Source organism: Amborella trichopoda, chromosome 11 (assembly GCF_054954075.1).
Source record: "Amborella trichopoda isolate Santa Cruz 75 chromosome 11, AtrichopodaSantaCruz75HAP2 v2.0, whole genome shotgun sequence".
NCBI classification, from domain to species: Eukaryota; Viridiplantae; Streptophyta; class Magnoliopsida; order Amborellales; family Amborellaceae; genus Amborella; species Amborella trichopoda.
The window spans coordinates 24,018,044-24,038,509 of NC_142346.1; the positions used below are offsets into that span (position 1 = coordinate 24,018,044).

At 38.2% G+C, this 20,466-nt stretch overlaps 1 long non-coding RNA gene across 1 annotated transcript; it reads left to right on the plus strand.

Moving 5' to 3' along the window:
• Positions 1-10,215: 10,215 nt before the first annotated feature.
• On the plus strand, positions 10,216-16,782 carry LOC148779808 (uncharacterized). The gene is made up of 2 exons (XR_016044595.1): positions 10,216-10,486; positions 12,629-16,782. It is a non-coding gene; the product is annotated as an uncharacterized LOC148779808 (long non-coding RNA).
• Positions 16,783-20,466: the final 3,684 nt, after the last annotated feature.

A 20,466-nucleotide genomic window follows, 5' to 3' on the forward strand; every position in this document is an offset into this window, starting at 1 on the left:
TGGTGGCTGAGGCCTGTCTGAAGGAGGAGGAGGCTGAGGGGTCATCGCCGAAGGAGTCCTCCTATCTCGAGCTCTGCCCCAGGGCTGGCTCGTGCGTGTATAGAATGAGGGGTAGAGAGGATGGTGCTCGAAGGGAACTTCTTCGAGTACCATGTAGCGAGTGGCTTCAGAGCAGTCGTAGGGATGGCAGATGTCTGTTTCCCTTTCTCGTTGATAGTGTCTCTGTACCTGTATGTGTGTACACGATCCATAGTGGTGTTTGGGGCTGTTCGAGCTCTGACTCCTCGTGAAGTAGGGGTCTGAGTATTGGCAATACCTGCTCATTTAGTTTGGGACCTTAAGGCCTCCAGCATGCAGGTGTATTTGTTCATGAGACTTTTGATTGTCTCGAAATTCGTGTGCTCGTTTGGTCGCAGCCTTTGGGCTACCCCGAGCTGCAGAGCTAGCATGCATGAGATGGGTGGTCTTAGGACCACATGTGTTGCGTTCGGGTCGGAAGAAACTTGAAGCAGTTGAGAAGAGCGGGGTGGGCTGTTGCCTGCTCTGATTCATCACAGTGACGATTATACCATCAGCGATGACGTATGTGTAGGTGCATGCAACGATTGGAGGGCTGGTGTAGAAACTGCCAGAGTGTGATGTGTGCTGGGACGTGCCAGCTCTGGCGACATCCTTGTGTGACACATGCGGGGTTACCTTTTGGTTACCTGTAGAGGCGATGGCCTTGTTGGGGCTCACCGAGTGAAGAAGAGTAGTGGCGCGGGGATCACGTTGGAGTTTGTGACTGGCAAAATGCCCACCAGTGACAGGGTGCTAATGCAAAGGCATGGCAGAGGTGCTACCCATGCGATTGACATCAAGGGATTTCCCTTTGATGTCAGAGGAGGAGGGGCGAGGGGCTTGAGTGTCAGTGCCTCGAGATTTCCTAGGTTGGATTAGGAAAGTGGGGCCAGCCTGACCGCTTGAGTAGGTCGCGGGGGAGGTAGGTCAGGTGATCCGCTCGCCACAGGTAAAGTAACAAATATGGGGATGTAGAAATCCTCAATTTGGATAAAGGAGGGATAGTGGGATCCCATTGCAATTTTAGAGAGAGAAAAAGAGGAGGTTGGTACTTAAAAAAAGTTCGAGCCAATGATAGGGTGACATGTCCCTAGTGGATTCGCCAGTTGGTCAGGGCTTGGTCTTCGCCTCGGTCCTCACACGAGCGGGTGTGGTGCGCATGTGGGGTGGAAGACCCTTTCTCAAACAACCGTGGGAGATCCATGCATGCTGAGCACCTTTGGGTGTGCAGGCGCACGAGTTCTCCTGTGCATAGTTAGGAACCAACAACGAGAGAGATTTTACAGCGGGGGAGGTGCATTTGCGCCCTTGCCTCACCACTTGGGGTTCATGGTACATGCCAGGGCGGTTCGCCCTATTAGAACAATCACGAAGCCCTCTGGCTGTCTGCCAGCATGGTTTGGACGAGGGCCCTCTTCAGGTCAAAAGGTCTCTCCTCTCCTCTCTCTCTTTCTATCTCTCTCTCTCTCTATCTCTCTCTCTCTCTCGTGTGACTACAATGGGGCTCGACTATCCCCATTTTGCGATGGTTCCCTCTTGGAGGGGGACTGGCTGGCTGGCTTAGGAAGGTGCAAGAGAAGTCGAGGATCGGCACTTGCGAGCATGCTCGTGACCGCGTGTCCCTAGCGAGGGCGAGCTCCTACCTGGGGCAGACAATGCGTAGAGGAGAAGAGAAAGAGAAAGAGAAAGTCGAGTCACATCTTATGCTTGGGATTTCCTTGCAGTCCGAGTACGTACTGGCTCTAGATGGCCTGGGGGCAGTATTACTACTGAGTCTAACTCTTGAAGGCCTTGGGGCCATCGTTCGACCCGAATGGGCTCAATACGGCCTTGGGCCCATATCTCTTCCATTTGCTCGTGACAGCCTTGGGGTCGTGGATCAGATGAACTGAGCTCTTCTTCCTTTATCTCCTTGAAAAATCTGTGAGCAGTGCCAGTCATCTTAGGTTCTTCCGTGACTTGAAATGAGTAAAATTGATTTTTTTTAGTTGGTCTTCGGAGAATGAAGACTCTACTTTTGGCTTCTGAAGTGGCACCTCCATCCCCTTTGTTTATTTAATTCGCAAGCTTCAGTAGATCTTCTCCCAAAATTGGAATTGATTTTGATGTCCCTCTCGATTAGCTCGCCTCATAGAGATGAAGGCAAAGTTAATCAATTCGGGCAATGTGTGGTACCTTAGGAGGAGCCTTTCTTTCATATTGGCCTCACAGAGCCTTCTAAACAAATCTAATGAAGAATTTTCTAAAACCTAATGAAAGCTTTGCCCTGAGGGCAAACCTAAGGGTTCATAATCCATTAGGTTCTGAATTTGTTAGGTTTCTGAGGGCAATATGAAAGAAACGAACGAACAAAGTAAGACGATTAGACTATCCAACGAACAAAGGTAAGACGAACGAACAAAGAAAACAGAAATAAATCAGACTATCCTATATCAGGATTATAATTATACAACAGGATGCAAATAAAACTTAGAGCTTAAAATAAATTATAATCACAAGACAGATATGCACTATAGATATGCATTTTATGTTGATAATTAACTTACATTTCACATATACAGAAGCTTGTAAACAACTTTAACTACTCAGGGCTATACTTTGGCACTTCCTTCCAAAAGCAGTCACACATGCTTATATATAGACCCAATCCCAAATTTTGCATACTGAAAGCAGGGAATGAACTAGAGAGGGAACACATTTGATTCGAAACACTCAGAAGAAGACACTTGGACTAAAACCCTCAGAAGAATATACTTGGACTGAAACACTCAGACTCCCTTCTAACTCCGATGCCCTTGAATGAGGCTTCTTCCTTCCTTTTATAAGCGAAGGTTGGACTTCAAATTTTATTTTGGAGTCCAAAAAGATGATGGTGATGTGACACAACATCTCCAACTGGCCATAAGTAACAGGAATCCTTTAATTATTGTGCCGACACTACAGTAACATGTCCTTGCTACAATGGCCTTCAATTATTATGCTGACATTATAGTAACTTGTCCTTGCTACAGTACTGCTATAGTAACCCATGTCGGTGGCGAGTGTCGTCATGGCTTACGTCATCCTCTTTGGGCCTTCGTGTCCTGGATTATTATGGAGTCGGGCCAGCCCATTGTACATGTTTATCGTCTAATAGGTGTAAGGACTCCATAGGAGTCATCTTCATTTTCTTCTGCATGGTCTTCCTCCTTGTCTTTTGAGGAGGTTAAGGACATATCATTTGGCTTTCTTCTTTTGATTTTACTATAGAATATATAAAGGGAGAATCTAATTCACTGCCTGACTTTTTAACCCGTGAGTTCTTACAGGGACACTTGAAGGAAAATAAAAGCTAATACATCCAGCAGTAGCAATTAGAATAGGTCTTCTCCTTATAATAAGGAGGTAAATGAAATGGCTAAAAGCCCTAATATGAAGCCTAGAACACCTTATATTGAAAAGGCGTAATACCTATAATGGTTATTTAAAATAAGCATGCTCTGAAAGAGCCTAATCAAGTAGCTGATCTTTATCTTATAGATAATATGCATCTTGAAACATGGTATAAAACCCGAGAATATTATGAAAGAATATTGACTGAAACAAATGATTTTCCATTACAATAGGAATAGTAAAATTATTGGCTATTCAAAATTTCAGATCTTAAAGATCATTACTTATGAAGAATGAGGTTTTGATCCCCTGAAACATAACTATCTTTCAGGAGCCCTAAAGGACAGGGCTTATAATTATTATGACTACATTAAAGCTTGGGATGCAGTCTTGCTATTTCAAAATCCTCAAAGGACCCATAGTTGATTTTTACAATTCGGACTAAACACTAAAATAAGTGCATTTCCGCAATGGTTTAAAAGATGGATGTTGTATTGGGGACCTACTCTAAGCATTTATCCAGAAAACCCAAAAGAATCATATGAGCTTTTTCAGGCCTCTAATAGATGAATAAATCAAGTAGATATTATAGATCTGAGGGATCTTCCTTTGAAGATCTCTCTGATTTGCGCTATAAATAGTTTGGTGCCTACGATGGGGCATTTCGAGTTAGATTCGTGCACGAAAAAAGAAAAAGGAAAAAGAAAAAAAATAAAAGCATACCCAGATCTTCTTTCGAGGAGCAAGTTTTGAAAATAAAAGAAAAATTAATTAAAGAAAAGGGGCACTCGAAGACCCCTAAACATAACACCTTGTTCGTATTTTCTTTCTACATACTCCAACTTGCTCATAGGTTTTGGTCTTTCCGTTCCTATTACTTTGCTTGTGTTTCAGGTGGTCTTATATGTTTTTGTTATTGGCTAGAAATTTCCAAACCTCATGTTTCTCCTTGTGTCTCCATCTCACCAAAGAAAAAGGAAAAAAATAAAACCCCTCTTTGCTTCAAATGAATAAAAACAAAATCACTTTTACAAAAAAGTAAAAAAAATGGTTAGTTGTTGTGAAAAAGTTGTATTTTTCTTCAAACACAAAAAAAAAAAGAAGAGAAAAAAAAAAGTCGGTGTTTGAGGCCATCTTTCTTATCCACTAAAAGAAGACGGTATCTTTAGCCATTTTTATTTTAAAATAAACAAGCTCTTTCCTAAGAAAAAAAGAAATCAGCAGTTTTTTTAGGAATCTGTGTCTCAAAGAAAAAAATATTTTAAAGGCAATACTGTTTTCAAAAACAAAAAATAAATAAAAAATTAAGGCCTTCCTTATTTATGAAAACAAAAAATTTCTTTGTAAGAAAAAAAAAAAAAACCTTTTAAAGCTTATTGGTTTCAAACAAAAAAATCGATTTTTCTACAAAAGTTTCTTTTTGTAAGTCATTTCATTTTTGCAAAAAAATAATAAATAAAAAATAAAAAATAGAATCTTCACTTAAAAAAAAAATTACCTTTAAGGCATCTTCTTTTTTAAAAAATAAAAATAAAAATAAAAATACTTCGTAAAAAAATAGAAAAGGCTCTTTTCATTTCTTTGCTTGTGATTCAACATTTGTCACTTCTCTTTGTTCATCAAAAAAAAAAAAAAGAAGAGGAGAAACTTTCGAGGGTCACCTGCACTCCATCTCTAATTGTGCCCTGATGGAGTCATCCTCTACTCGTGGCGTGCTCAACTAGGCTTGGGCAGTGTTCTGCTCCACTTTTATTAATTGTATACCTTCTTAGGGGTTGCTCACGCTTACACGTCAACTATGCTTTCAGTTGGTTGAACTCCGACTCGAAGCAGACATCACTTGGTCACACTTTTTTTCTTGTGTGTTTGCTTGCTTGCCACTTTCTTTTCACTTTCGTGCTTCTTTAGGACTTAAGTCTAGCAAGACCTCGAGTCTAGGACTTAACTCTAGTTTGAACTTAAAGTTATTCTTGGGACTAGGTTGGGCTCACCTCCATTCAGGATTCAAACTTAAGTTCATAAAGCCTAGCTAGATCAAAGTCTAGGTCCAACCCTATAGTTCCAGTCCAGTCTAGATCTAGAGAACTTAGTCAGCTTGAGAGGCACCGACATAGTGCTCCCTCACAAATCCATATCACTTGTGTCTGTGAACCGAGTCTCAATCCACATGGAACCATATCTAGCCGTCCAAGCTGCCCTTAGGGCCATCATTTGAAAGCCACAAGGCAACAGGTTAATAGGGTCCGTAATACCCTGAGCAGTCAAGAGGTTAGGCCAGGGGCAATCCTCCATCACATAGGGGGTTGCCTCAAATCCAGTCGGCACATAAAGAGTAAGGCCCCAACCTAGATCTTTGAGTTAGTCAATCTCAACTAGGTTAACCCCAATGTTCAATTAGCAGCCCAACATTCCAATTGTAACAATCAGCCAGTTAGTGAGCAAGTGGTTTCACACAACTAAAGACAGTCTACCCAGTACCAATAAAGGTCAGGGTTTGACCTAACTCGATATCAAGACAATCCTAAAGTGCATGCATTCTTTCAAGACCTGCTGAACAAGGGGTACACCATCCAACGTAGTCAATCCAAGCAAGTCAGGTTAGAAGCTCAAGCTATAGGCCACCTCCAACATGTTAGCTCAAACCAATATAACCCTAGGGGCTAGGGGTCTAACTCTAGTCATCACCCGAGCCCAAGACTACTTAGGGGGCAGACTCCATTTGGCAATAGCTATGGACTCCTTCACTCTTCTGGTCTAGTGTTGCGATAAGAGAATATCCCAACCTTAGGGTCAGATCATCCAATCATGGTCAGGGACAGATGGACCTCACTGCCCTAGGTCAGAGGTCTAGTCATTGTAGCAGCTCGAGTTGCCCATCCCAGTCAAGTGGTAATCCTATCTTGCAGGCCTTCTTGCATGGCCACATAGTTCAAACTCTGAGAGACGGGTCTGCTCTGGCCCCATTCAACTCGGGTGAGTCTATAGGCCGACAACTGAAACACCAAGTTCAACATACTCCCCAAGTTCAATCCTCGGGGCAACCTGCTACATGGGTCCAACATCCAGTCTATACAAGCCACATACCACAAATCCAGGTTCAATAGACCATGCAATCGAGCCAGGTCTCCTTTATACCAATGACCTAATTCATCAACATAAAATACCTTCAAGACTCTTTTGAGAGAATAAGAATATGAGAGAATGAGAATATGATATTTTTCAACTCCTAAATCCTATGTACAAGAGATTCTAGGACACGTAGAAGATCTACCAGTCGGGTTTGTGATGCCGCAATTTAGAAATAAATTTTATGGGAAAGAGGACCTTGAGACACACATCAATGCCTACTTGTTAATAACCCATACACTGTGAAACCTACCCAACCAACTTAAGGTCATGTTCTCTCATAGCCTATCAGAAGAAATTCATGAAGGATAGCGCTCAAGCAACTCTCGATGAAATGTTCAGGCAATTTTCTTTCCATTATTGTACAGGAAGACTAAGACCCATCACCCCTAGTGAGTTAACCTCCACCAAGCAAAAGTTAGGCGAGGCTCCTTCTGATTTTATAACAAGATTTAGAGAGGTCGCTATGCAAGTCGCTGAAACTCCACTCCCTGAATCTGAGAAGGTAGACATGGCATTAGAGAACATGACTTCATAATATGTCACCTTCTCAGCAATGGGGCGGTCCCTTACTCGTTTGACATTGTTCTTGAAAGAGTAGCGCATTATGAATGAGCCAAAGAGGATGAGGCTATAGTCTTTGATAACTCGACTGGTGAATAACCCTCTCAAGAAAGAGAGGTGAACATGATCAAGAAAAGCAACCCTTTTGCAAACCATTCACAAGAAACGACTAAAAATTACTCTACCACATGGAGGATGCTAACTTCCATACCAAGGGAATTCACTCCCATTAATGAGCCTATGGCTGATGTCATTAAGAAGTTGCTTAAGGCAAGGCTCATAGAGTTACATACAATAACCAGAATTCCTCCCTTCCATGGAGGCGATACATCTTGACTGTGTGATTGACATCAAAATTATGCTCCTAACACTGAAGAATGCCGAGCTTTCAAGCACAAAGTTCAGGACCTCATTGATAATGACACGATAAGTGTTAGAAAGAAAGAGGCTGATGGCACAGGAAAAATGGAAACTCTAGATGTATCGATAAACAATTATGATGTCAACCTGATTAACTTAGAAGAATCACAAATTGAAGAATGCCGAGCTTTCAAACATAGAGTTCATGACCTCATTGATAACAACACGATAATTGTCAAAAAGAAAGAGACTGATGGCAGAGAAAAAATGGAAACTCTAGATGTCTCGACAAACAATTCTGATGTCAACCTGATTAACTTAGAAGAATGACAAACTGCACTCAAACCCAAAAAACATCCACAATGGCCTTGGACCAAAAGAAGAATTCAACTGAAAAGTCCAGTAGAAGAAGAACAAAACGAGCATAAGCTCACCCAAGAGTTAGCGACTAAGGATCCTCAAGATTAAAGTAATGAGGATAACCTTAGCTCCAAGCCCCTAACCCAAAAAAAGGTGAGAGAAAGGGTCATCACATATAGAATTTCACTCCAAGATGTAGTCCTGAAAATGGCACAAGAAGTCCCTATCATCGAGAATCAAACTAGGGCATAAGATCCCTCAACCTGCACTTCTAAGTTAACACAACAAATGATTAATACATGTGTGACAATGAATCAAACTCAAAAGCAAAATGGAATCGAGCATAAGCTCAACCATGGCTTCAAAGCTAATTGTATCCAAGTTCATGATGGTGAAGAATCCCTTGGTTCTGGAAGTATTACTCTTAAAGAAACTTATTTCCTCAAAAACCAAAGGAAGCAGATCTTTTAGAACTCTTAAGAGGCCCCACTTGGGCCACCTTCACTAGACTTCCTGTAACGACCCTAAAGTTTTGAAACTGATAAAAAAAAAAAAAAAAAAAAAAAAAAAAAAAAAATAATAATAATAATAATAATAATGATAGTAATAATAATAATAATAATAAAGTGATAAACAATAATAATAAAAACAAAATATCTATATGAAGAAATAAAATTTTTGTGACAGTCCATGGTGTTAATAATACACCATGGGACCATCAGTTTAGAAGAAGGTTCATATTTTTGGACCATTTTCATAGTGGACTATGTTTATAGCATGGTCCAAGAGGACCACTCCTTTGAGTTGACGTATTAAGTCGGACTGTTCCTTGCCTTATTATGTGGTAGACTACTATGCAATTGGGTGGACCTTAGCTCCACCATGGACTGTTCCTTGCCTTATTATGTGGTAGACTACTATGCATTTGGGTGGACCTTAGCTCCACCATCTTAAAACTCTTGCTTTTACAGGGCGTTGTTTGCTTTGACGTGGCAGGTTGTTCTTCGTGGTGTTAACTCCTTGACACAGCTATGATGTGTATGCTAACATCTTCATATTTCATGTGTATTTGAGACATGTACTATGAGGTGTCCATACCCATATCTACCATGATGTGTCCATTAGGTGCTTATGCATATGTAGCATGAGGTGTCCATGAGGTGTTACCCCATCGTTTGTTTAAAAAGAGACATCTCCTTCTCATTTTCTATATAGCATATTAGATAACGTACCAAACAACGTGAGGTTTCTCCCTCGCTTTTAGCATGTAGTCTCTCTCTCTCTAAAAATAAACACTCAGAGGATCACAACTCCATGCGTGGTTGTTTCGAAAGGAAATAATTTGAACCCACTTTGGTTGTGGTTGTTTTGAAAGGAAATAATTTGAACTCACTTTAACTATATCCGATCAGAGGCGAGAAACCGGAATCTTCACCCAAGTTTTATGTGTAAGTGACTTCATTTCCCTGAAAAATATAGTCTGCTTTTAATAAAATGATTATTTCTATCTATTATCATGAATTTTAGACACTGTAAGTTTATGCATAAGTGATCTCATTTTCCTGTAAAACAGTTATTTAAAAATTGATATTTCTGTCTATCGGTATTATTTCTATCTATTAGTATGAAATTTTAGATATTGTAAGTGTTGAGTGCAAATGGCTTTGTTTTCATGTAAAATAGTTATTTAAAATTTGTATTTTGTGTTTAATTAAATTGTTATATTTTCATCTGTAAATCTTAGAGACAATAAGTTTTACGTGTTTCTGTAACATGATTATTTAAAAAATTATAATATTTCCGGATTTGAGATAGTTAAATGAAAATTCAGTATTTAATTCTGGATTTCCACAAGATTTCTTTTATTGTCAATAGACTTTTTATCTGGTTTAGATTTCAAGAAAGTCTCTCAGAATTGCTGCCTATATGATTGATTGCTTATTTATGGAAATGTCAAGAAAAGTGATTGATATAGATTGCTTCATGTGAATTCATGCTAATGTTTTCAACGGTATTTTGAATATACGATATTGTTGCTTTCTGTTATTTAAAGAGTTTCAGAGATACTTTAAGTATACAAGTGGATCTATCTGTGACGCCGGTAGGGATTAAGTGGACTCATTCGGTTCGCCGGTGAGGTATTAGTTGATCTATCCGATATGCGAGTAGGGATTAAGTAGACTCATCCGGTACGTTGGTGAGATATGAGTGGACCTGTAGGAATTAAGTGGACCTATCCGAGATGTCGGTATGGATTAAGTGGACCTATCAAGATGCTAGTGGGGTATATAGGTGACCTACTTGGGATGCCAGTAGGGTACTTTGTTGTGCAAGGATTTACGTATGCAATTTTTTCATAATGTTTCAATATACATTCAATCTTTTGGAATATGTTAAATTATGTGTTCTTGAATCTGAAACTGTTTCTTCATGTATGCTTTTCCTCATATTATTTCAATATGTATTCTTTTAGAAAATATTACATTTTTCAATCATGAATTTTTAGGGGTTATGGTAGTCACTTACTGCGTAGCCAAATTCATCAAACTATAGTAAATTCTTTTCAGGGTAATTGCAGTTTCATAAGATCGAATCCAGCAGCACCATCTTTGAAGAAATTTGTAGTCATAATTGACTTTCCGTTGTAAGTTTTGATTGAATGCACCTTTGTAATTTTTATTATATCAAGAAATGTATATACCTAGCCTTCATGTATAATATTTGTTGTGTGTAGACTTCGCATATATTAACAGAAATGGAAAAATCTATTTTGGTGCCATATATAAGTAAGAATTTAAATATATATATATATATATATATATATATATATATATATATATATATATATATATATATTTAGTATAAGAATAGTCTGTCGCACCCCAAGAATGTTAGTGAACTTGGGATATGACACTTCCTCTCCAACCCACCTATATGAGATGATGAGCCAAGCTTAAAAGATTTAATCAAGTCACCCTTTGAGATGAACCCAGTTATAGATGATGGAGAAGCAAAGAGCCCATATTTGACTATTTCAAAAGATTTGACACCTCCACTAGAGTAAAAAGAGCTTGAACCTTTAGAAATTATAAGGGGGTCACTCGGGCCACCTTCACAAGACTTTGTGGATGATTTGCTTATTTGGGATGAAGAATGAAATGGGTCATCTCCTAAAGAAGAGGGATTTCCAGAGCTTAATTGGGGCAGGAGCACAACTCCAATAAGCGGGACACCCCCATATCAAGAAAGTTCATCTCATGAAGAACAAGTTCCTAACAAAACATGAATCCCTACAGGGGCAACCCCATAAAACTACTTAATAGGGGTAATCTCATCTCATGAAGAGGGCACAACAGTGGCAGTTAATGAGATTGAGCCCTTGTTTGTTAACTCCTAATGTGTCATAAGGTCATCCAATGTTAACTCAGTCACTATTCTTGTGTGAGAGTCTCACCCGAGATTAAGCACTGAGAAGGGGCCTACTACGGAGTTAACTCCTGAAAAGTAGCACAAAATCTTCAATGAAAAAGATGATCGAAAAGGAGTTGGATGATCACTCAAATAACCAAATGGAGCATTCACGTCTCAAACTTTAAAAGGCATTAACACCTAATGAGTAACAAAAATTATCCCATTAACAGGGATGACCTAATGACATTGTCTATCCAAGCAAAAGATCGAAGGAATATGAAGCTAAGAGTGATTCTTAGTCCTAAAATCAAGGTTCAAGTGGGGCAATTCAAAGGATAAATTCAAGGTGAACTCGACGACCATTGTCAAAGAAATATTGGATGCCAACCTGAGGCAAGGGAAATTAGAGGACGACTAATATTAGAACCTCCCTACCACCGGGATAAGGGAAAGATGATCAAATTCTTACGTAGTCTTAAAGCTAAATAGCAAAAAAAAAAAAAAACAACACCATTGGCTCTTCTTCTTCATCCTCCTCCTCTTCCTTTGTCATCCTTTTCTTCTTCAAAAATAATAATAATAAAAATCCGCTGGGCTGAAAATCCAAAAATAATCCCTAGAGTTGAATAAAAGGTAACCGGGTTGAACCCCCGGGGCAATGAAGAAACAACTAAAAAAGAAATCCGTTAGGCTTAAAATTTGAAAGGAATCCCAAGCATTGGAAAAAAAGATACTGGGCTGAACACCCGAAAGGGACCCCAAGGGTATGGAAAAGAAGAAGTTCTCTCCTTTCTTTCTAATCTCCAAAGTCTTTTCTCTCTAAACATCTTCTCTTCCTTCTTCCTGAGTCTGAATGGTGTCAAAAGAAAATCAATGAGCATAGCTTGATGGAACATTGTTAAGGACTTCGATCATCTGGACTTCGAAAAGTGAATGGTAGATGAACGAAATCAGAAATCCAAAGAGCTTCAAAACATCCAAGGGTATTATCATGTAATTTCAAGGCTATGTTTTGCTCGAAAACTCTAAAGAACTCTCATTTGAATTGAAATACAAGAGCCGAAGTTAGAAGATAAAGGAAACACTCGATGATTCCTAGTCCTGAATATCCCAGCAAGGATCCGACACGCTCATATAGCATCCACCGAAAGGGTCACAAGTGGTTAAACTGTAAGACTCACATTTCAAAAAAAAAAAAAAAAAAAATTAAAAATTTCATTTGAAAACTTTTATTTGAAGAAACACTCATTGGTTGTATGAGTATAACTGCCAACAACCATGTCCATCATTGTATGACGTTATTGCTTGTTATTGATTGCAAAATTTATAGAACATGAATATGATTATTGAAATACAATGTCGTTTTGTGAGTTAGGTTGGGTGCAACAAAGTGATCTAAAATTGGTGGAAAACAACAAAGTGATCTTCGTTGATGCATACAACAAGAGCAGATGGTTCTCAACCATCTCAGGGAACACTAGGGAGAAATTTGTTGCTGCGAATTCAAGATGTATATTTTGACTTTCTCAATTTACTGTTGCAGACTCAAGATGTCTATTTTGGCTTTTTCAATTTGGTGTTGCGGACTCGAGATGTCTATTTTGGCTTTTTCAATTTGGTGTTGCGGACTCAAGATGTCTATTTTGGCTTTTTCAAATTGCTGTTGTGGACTCTAGATGTCTATTTTACCTTTTTTTTGTTGTATGCACTTTAGAAAAGAACATTATAGAATATATGTTCATTGTGTGGGGTACACGTTTCTGGATATGTCGGCATCATGGGCACCTAGGAAGGAAAGAAATGAAGATATTGCAAATGTTTCCATTCACTGTGACTGTAATTTCAGTATTTCAATGTATCTTGTCTATAAAATTGATGCTCTTTCGTATAACAATCAAATTTGTGCAATGGTCATATGTGCACCTCACGTTTACTTTGCAAGTGCTGAGTTGCAAGAGTGCTTTTTCTCAATAAAATTTTTGTCCATTCAAATGCCATTCACATTCGTGCAATGATACTTGAGTTGTCCTACAAATGCTCCTTATGCTTGGGGAGTGCATTGCATGGCTTCTACATATGGCATTCGTATTGGACCATTTTAAAGGAAGGAAAACAACTTATTACGAAACATCAGCACCCATTCTAAGATTTCTTCTATAAAGTATCAATGTATGTAGTTAGGAAATAATGGATGTTGCAACGTGCAATGATACTTGATTATGGGAGTTGTCGTGTATGTCTCTTTTAGACGTTTCTTAAGTTGGTATACCGCATTTGATCTCTATTGTTGGATGGATGGACCAAATTTTGGAATCAGGGCTGTTATTCTTCAACCTCTCAATTAGGACAGAGAAAATACGTATTTGATTTATAATAACTACAATTGTACTGATATTTTTTAACCTACTAACCATATTACCATACATCACTAAACATGAAAGAGACATGAAAGAGATATATGAAAACTGAACTACATTTGTAATGATACAAATACCCATTCTTTTCAAAAGAAAAAGAATGGCGAACATCAACATTATGAGAACAACTGCGCTTATAATAATAAATTTTACAACGACTACTTTCTAAGGGACCATAGCAACAACTTTGGGCTTTTCTTCTTCATATAGAGCAGGATGTACTCCATCAGGGACATAAACATCTGGCCTCTGTGACACGAACCTTCTAAATTCCTATCTTGGCCTAGGATCTCGTCACACCACACTAGATGGCCACATCCCACTTCCTTTAGTGGTTAACACAAACATATAAAGGGTTTTAGGTTTGTGCCTACAATTGAACAATAATGTGCTTTTACATTATTTTCATGAATGAATGTCATATACGTTCCAGTTGAAGCATTTGTAGAAAGGCCTATTGTAGTTATCTCGTGTTTTTGCGATAAGGACGTTCATTCGACCACATTGTGGTACGCGTTTACAAAATAATGGTGGGAATTGGTTATTGAGATTCATTCTACATAGAAGTTACAAGAGAACTATGAAGAACTTCGGCGTTAACATTCTAAAAAGAAAAATACTATGTTGAACTTCATCACAACCATATGGAACACAAACAGTTAAATTCATGCATAAAGCTCTCAACACTTTACAATGTAAAATTATGATGTTACAATGTAACTTATGATGTGTGGACAGTTAAATTCATGCATAAAGCTCTCAACACTTTACAATGTAAAATTATGATGTTACAATGTAACTTATGATGTGTGGACACAGTAAAAAACTGGTGCATGTGTTCATATTAGATATACATTATTCCAGTCTAATTCTCTATCCCACCCTCTTATGCATGCGATCAGTAACAAGTATACACATGATCTTCATAACCTAGAAATACTGCTTCACTTTGAAAGATCATAAATGAAAGTTAGTTTTTTGCATTTTTAAATTGCCTATGGTAGATCTATCGTAGATATAATTGCTATCCAAGCAGCAAACTCATAATCTCCACTTCAAAGGGCAGCATATATGGAAATTACCAAATTTTGGTGAGTATAACTCGAGAAACACATAAAAGAATCGTATGAATGGCAGAAAACACCTTGGCATGGTACGTGTAGGTTAAATGCAAAGTTTCCAAAAAATTGTAAGTTGTTATTAACTAGCTGATGACAAAATGAATATTTCCTCACAAAGTAGAACAAAACAAAAAAAATCATAATCAGTTTATAAGCAATGCAAGTTAAAGGTACCAAAAACCTTTAGGATATGGAAGTCAATTGGAAACTTTAAAGCCAAGTAATCTCTACTAAGTATGATTGGGTGAGATAAACTTATGATGAGTATGAATGCCTAAATGTGCAGTACGTTACATGAGAAACTAGGAAGAAAAACAAACTTACCCACAAATATCCGTTGAGATTTTTATGAAAAATAGTATGATGAGAATGAGACAACAATACAAATTACAGAAGTAGGATCTTTATCTTGTTAAATTTTCTATAAGTTAGAAAAAGAAACCTGATATAACCAGGAGACTGCTTAACTCCTAGGAAGTGGGTGGGGGAAGGAAGGTAAAACATATGTCACTAAAGGAAGAGAAGAAATTGCAACCAATACGTCCCCAAATAAAATAGAAAACTTGTTTTATCATATTGAGAACAAATCTCAGAGCAAAGCTTGTGATAAGCACTGAGCTAACCAAAACCCCCAAAACCCAAAACAAAGATTGATATCACCTGTAAAAATCAAAATAACGCACTAACATAGTATCCTAAAAAAAAAAAGATTAAAAGAAAGCACTACAATAGATTCAAAGATATCCTACAAACATAAAGAAATTGACTTTAGAAATCAAACTACAACAATAATGGGGAAAAGATTCAAAGATAGCGTACCTGAACCTTGGATGAACTTCAAATCTACTGAAGATTGCCCCAGTCGTCTTTGCAGCAGCAATGGAGCACAATTGTTTTTTGAAATTTTAAAAAATTTATGTGTTTTAGGTTGTATTTTTTGAGATAGAGAGGGGCATAGAGGGAGATTGGGAGAGAGAGGACCCAAAAAGAACTTGATGGATGCTAATTGCAGAGGAGTCACAAAGGTTTGTTAACCATAAACTTCATGCAAAATGACTAAATCTTGGTGTGGTCTCAAGAAGGTACCAATAAATACAGGCTATGCTTGTCACTTAGCCATTGTCATTTCTTTCACAGTGAGAAGAAGCAAAAGGAGGGTTTTGGTTTCCTTAGTGACTACAGAATCTCAGATGGTTTTGGTTTCCTTAGTCGATTTCATCAAAATTGAGTTTATAGTAGCTGCACATTTGCTTGGGAGACCTGGATTGTTTGTCAATGGAATTGGTGCTACTGTCTACAATTTTATCAGGTGTGGACAGTTCAGCTGTGCCAAGGCAGGTGGGAAATGTTCACTTCTATGTTTCATGATTTTGGTTAGGAACCCTATCATTTAACTTCTCAGTTTATTCTTGCAGTTCATTGATATTGTAATATATTAATGTGTACAAAATTTCTATGACCATAGTTTTGTTGCTATGTATCCATTCACAGTAACACATTCAACGACTGAAAAACCAAAACCCCCAAAACCCAAAATGGAACCAACAAAATCAAAATGCAAAGAGTAAACCATAGCTTACTTGAACCGCGAATGAACCTCAATCCACCGAAGATTGTCCCAATTATCTTTGCAGCAGCAATGGAGCATAGAAAATTTGTGAAATTTTAGCAATTTTCTATGTTTTAGGCTGTATCTCTAGAGAGTGAGAGGGGCATAGAGGAAGATCGAGAGAGAGGGGCAGTGAGAGATGTATAGAGAGGGGTGGAGAGGGGTAGGTGGGAGAGAGATTGAGATAGAGGTGTAGTGAGCTAGCGAGGGTTTGAGAAAGAGGGTCATCGAGGGTTTGAGAGAGAGGAGCCATGTAAGGACCATGATTTCCCCGGCACAGAAGAACATACGGTGGTAGGAGTCTGATAGGATTGAAGCAGCATGTGGCAGAAAAAGGGGGGGAGCCTTCCATCGTGGGTGTCAAGGGGGTAATACCTGTTGCGAAGAGAGAGAGAAGGGTAATGCCGACTATAAAGAGAGGGAGAAGGGCAGTGCTGGCTATGAAGAGAAAGAGAGAAGGGTAACGCTGAATGTGAAGAGAGAGAGAAGGGCAATACCGCATGTCATACCCCAAAAATTTACAATACTGTTATTATTGAGAAGTGACAGACAAAACATATATACATCTATTGATATGATAAATTTACAGTGGCGAGGTCGTATAAAATGATAAAAAAAAACTAGCATAACAACAATATCTTTCAAGGTTGATCTTGACTAGCACTCAAAATGAATCCGCAGTTATCCTGAAAAAATATTTACCATAGTTTGATGAGTTTGGCTACTCAGTAAGTGATCATCATAATCCTAAAAATAATCATGATTGAAAGATATCAATATTTTCTAAAATGAGATCTATTAACAGAAATGCATCAACAGTTTCACTTTCAATAAATGCATAATTAAGTATAATCCGAGTAATTGAAATGCTTATAACACTTTTAACGGCAGTGCATAATTCAAAGGATTTCATAAAATACCCTACTGGCGTCCCAAGTAGGTCACCTATATACCCTATCAGCGTCCTGATGGGTCCACTTAATCCCTATCGGCATCCCAGATAGGTCCACTTAATCCCTGCAGGTCCACTTATACCTCACCGGCGTACCGGATGAGTCCACTTAATCCCTACCAGCGTCTCAGATAGGTCCACTTATACCTCACCGGCGAACCGGATGAGTCCACTTGCATACTTAAATTATTTCTAAATCTCTTTAAACATTCGAAAGCAGCAATATCATGTACTCAGCATATCACTGAAATCATTAATATGAATTTCACTTAAACCATTAATAACAGTCACTCTCTATAACATTTCAAAAATAACCAATCAAATATTTTGGGCTCAAATTTAGAAAGGTAGCAGTTTGTAAAGGCATTCTAGCATACTTGCCCATTTCATATGTATAGAAAAACTCTTTTAGAAATTCAAGAATACGGAATTATCACAATTTATGGGATATCAATCCACAAATAAACATTTCACAACAATACTATAATCAATTGCAAAAATGTCAATTTTTAAATAATAAGGCAGTCATTTGCACATGAATTTTACAATGTCTAAATATTCAAAACAATAGAAAGAAATATCACAATTTTACTAAAAGCAGAAATATCACATTTATTTCTAACAATAGACAAGAAAAATAAATAAATTTATTTTTCTAATTTACAGCATTCAAAATTTCTAACATAGATAAAATATCACAATTTTTATTAAAAAGATTATTTTTCAAGATAATGAGGTCACGTGCGCATAAAATTTATCGTGCCTAAAATTCATGATAATAAGTAGAAATAATTATTTCATTTTATTTTTAAAAAGAATGGATTATTTTTCGAGACAATGAGGTCACTTACACATAAAACTTATAAAATAAAGATTCTAGACGGAAATATCACTATTTATTAAAAACAGACTATTTTTCAGAAAGACGATGTCACTTACTTAAAATATTTGAGAGGGAACTTCGATAAAATTCGGCTAGAGAGAGAAGAGCGGTGAGAGCACGATGCGTAAAGTCCTTAGAGGAAGTAAAGCCAAAAGCCTTTTCAGTGACACTCTTTAGACCAAAGGACAACTTCTTTTATAAAACATACATGGCTTAACATGCATGATGCTAAACGTCACACATCGTTTAAGTGTGTCAATAGAGGGTTAACTGCAATATATGGCACTGCCACCACACAATTTTACAATTAAGCAGCATCTTATGGAGGCATGTCAGCTTTACTTAAGCTGGCAAGAAGAAAAGTTTTGGACGCTTGCATACAATTATGATAAATGAGCTGGTGGACCAAAGGTCCACCTTAAAAGAATGGACTAGCAAAAAAAACTATTTGAAAAATAGTAACTTTGAATTATTAATCAAATATCCAAGAAGCCTGGGTCCATATTTAAATTGAGGTAGATTTTTTTTTTTTTTTTTGTAAAAAATTTCAGGATTATTACATTCTTCCCCCCTTAAAGAAATTTAGTCCTCTAAATTTGTGTACCTGATTACTGAAAAAGATAGGGATATTTTTCTCTGATATCGTCTTCTCGTTCCCAAGTCGACTCTTCTCTTGAATGGTACTGCCATAATACATGGACTAAAGGAATCTCCTTCTTGTTCTATCCAGTATCAAAATTGGTTGCTCAATGAAGGATAGGTCCTTCCTGATCGGTAAAGGTTCATATTTTTAGATATGGGATGGGTCGGGCTGATATTTTTGTAGTGAAGATACATGAAAGACATTGTGGACGTTTGCCAATTCGGTGGTAAGGCAAGTCTATAAGCGACACCTCCGATTCTTTCCAGGATTTCAAATGGTCCGATGTAACGTGGGCTCAACTTTCCTTTCTTGCCGAATCTCATAATGCCTTTTATTGGTGAGATTTTTAGGAAAACTCGATCACCTTCCTCAAATTCAAGATCTCTCCTTCGGTTATCGGCATAACTCTTTTGCCGACACTGAGCTGTCCTGAGCCTTTCACGAATTAATGCTATTTTATCTGTGGTTATCTGGACAATTTCTGGCCCCAAAAGCTTTCTTTCACCAACCTCGTCCTAACATATGGGTGACCTGCATTTCCTTTCATACATGGCTTCATATGGTGCCATCTGAATACTGGCTTGGAAGCTATTATTATAAGCAAACTCAATCAGGGGTAAATGGTCATCCCAGCTTCCTGTAAGGTCAATAACACAGGCCCTCAGCATATCTTCCAAGGTTTGGATGGTCCGCTCCGATTGTCCATCAGTTTGGGGGTGAAAGGCAGTACTAAAGGTGAGTCTCGTCCCCATGGCTGACTGTAGTCTAGCCCAAAATTTAGAAGTAAGCCGAGTATCCCTGTCCGATACAATACTGACAGGAACTCCATGCAACCGCACTATTTCCTTAATGTACAACTGAGCCAGTCGATCCAAAGTGTACGTCGTGCGAATCGGTAGAAAGTGGGCAGCGTTGGTCAACCGGTCCACAATGACCCAAATGCTATCATGTCCTGAATTTGTTTTAGGAAAGCCAAAGACAAAATCCATAGAGATGTGCTCCCACTTCCATTCTAGTAAGGGTAAAGGCTGCAACAACCCAGCGGGCCTTTGATGTTCAGCTTTTACTTGCTGGCATGTTAGGCATTTAGACACAAATAGTGCTACCTCTTTTTTCATATTATTCCACCAAAAGGTTTTCTTCAGGTCCTGATACATTTTAATACTTCGGGGATGTATCGTATAACGAGAATGATGTGCTTCTTCTAAGATAGCTTTCTTTACACTCTCATCATTCGGAACACAAACCCGACCTTTGAATCTTAGCAAATCCTCGCTATATTTAGAGAATTCATCTCTCTTTCCTTGCTTCACCTCTTCTATAATTGTTATAAGCTGGGGGTCTTTCTTTTGTACCAATCGAATCTGTTGGATTAATTGGGGTTCCGCCTTAATGTTGGCAATCATACTTACCACACCATTAATGGACGGAGTTGGATGCCAATCCACTATTTCCTCTAACAATCGCATTTCTTGGAACATTAGATGAGCTAAGACTCCCGTAGATTTTCTACTTAGAGCGTCGGCCACAACGTTAGCTTTTCCTGAATGATAATGGATTGTATAATCATAATCTTTTAAGAAATCCA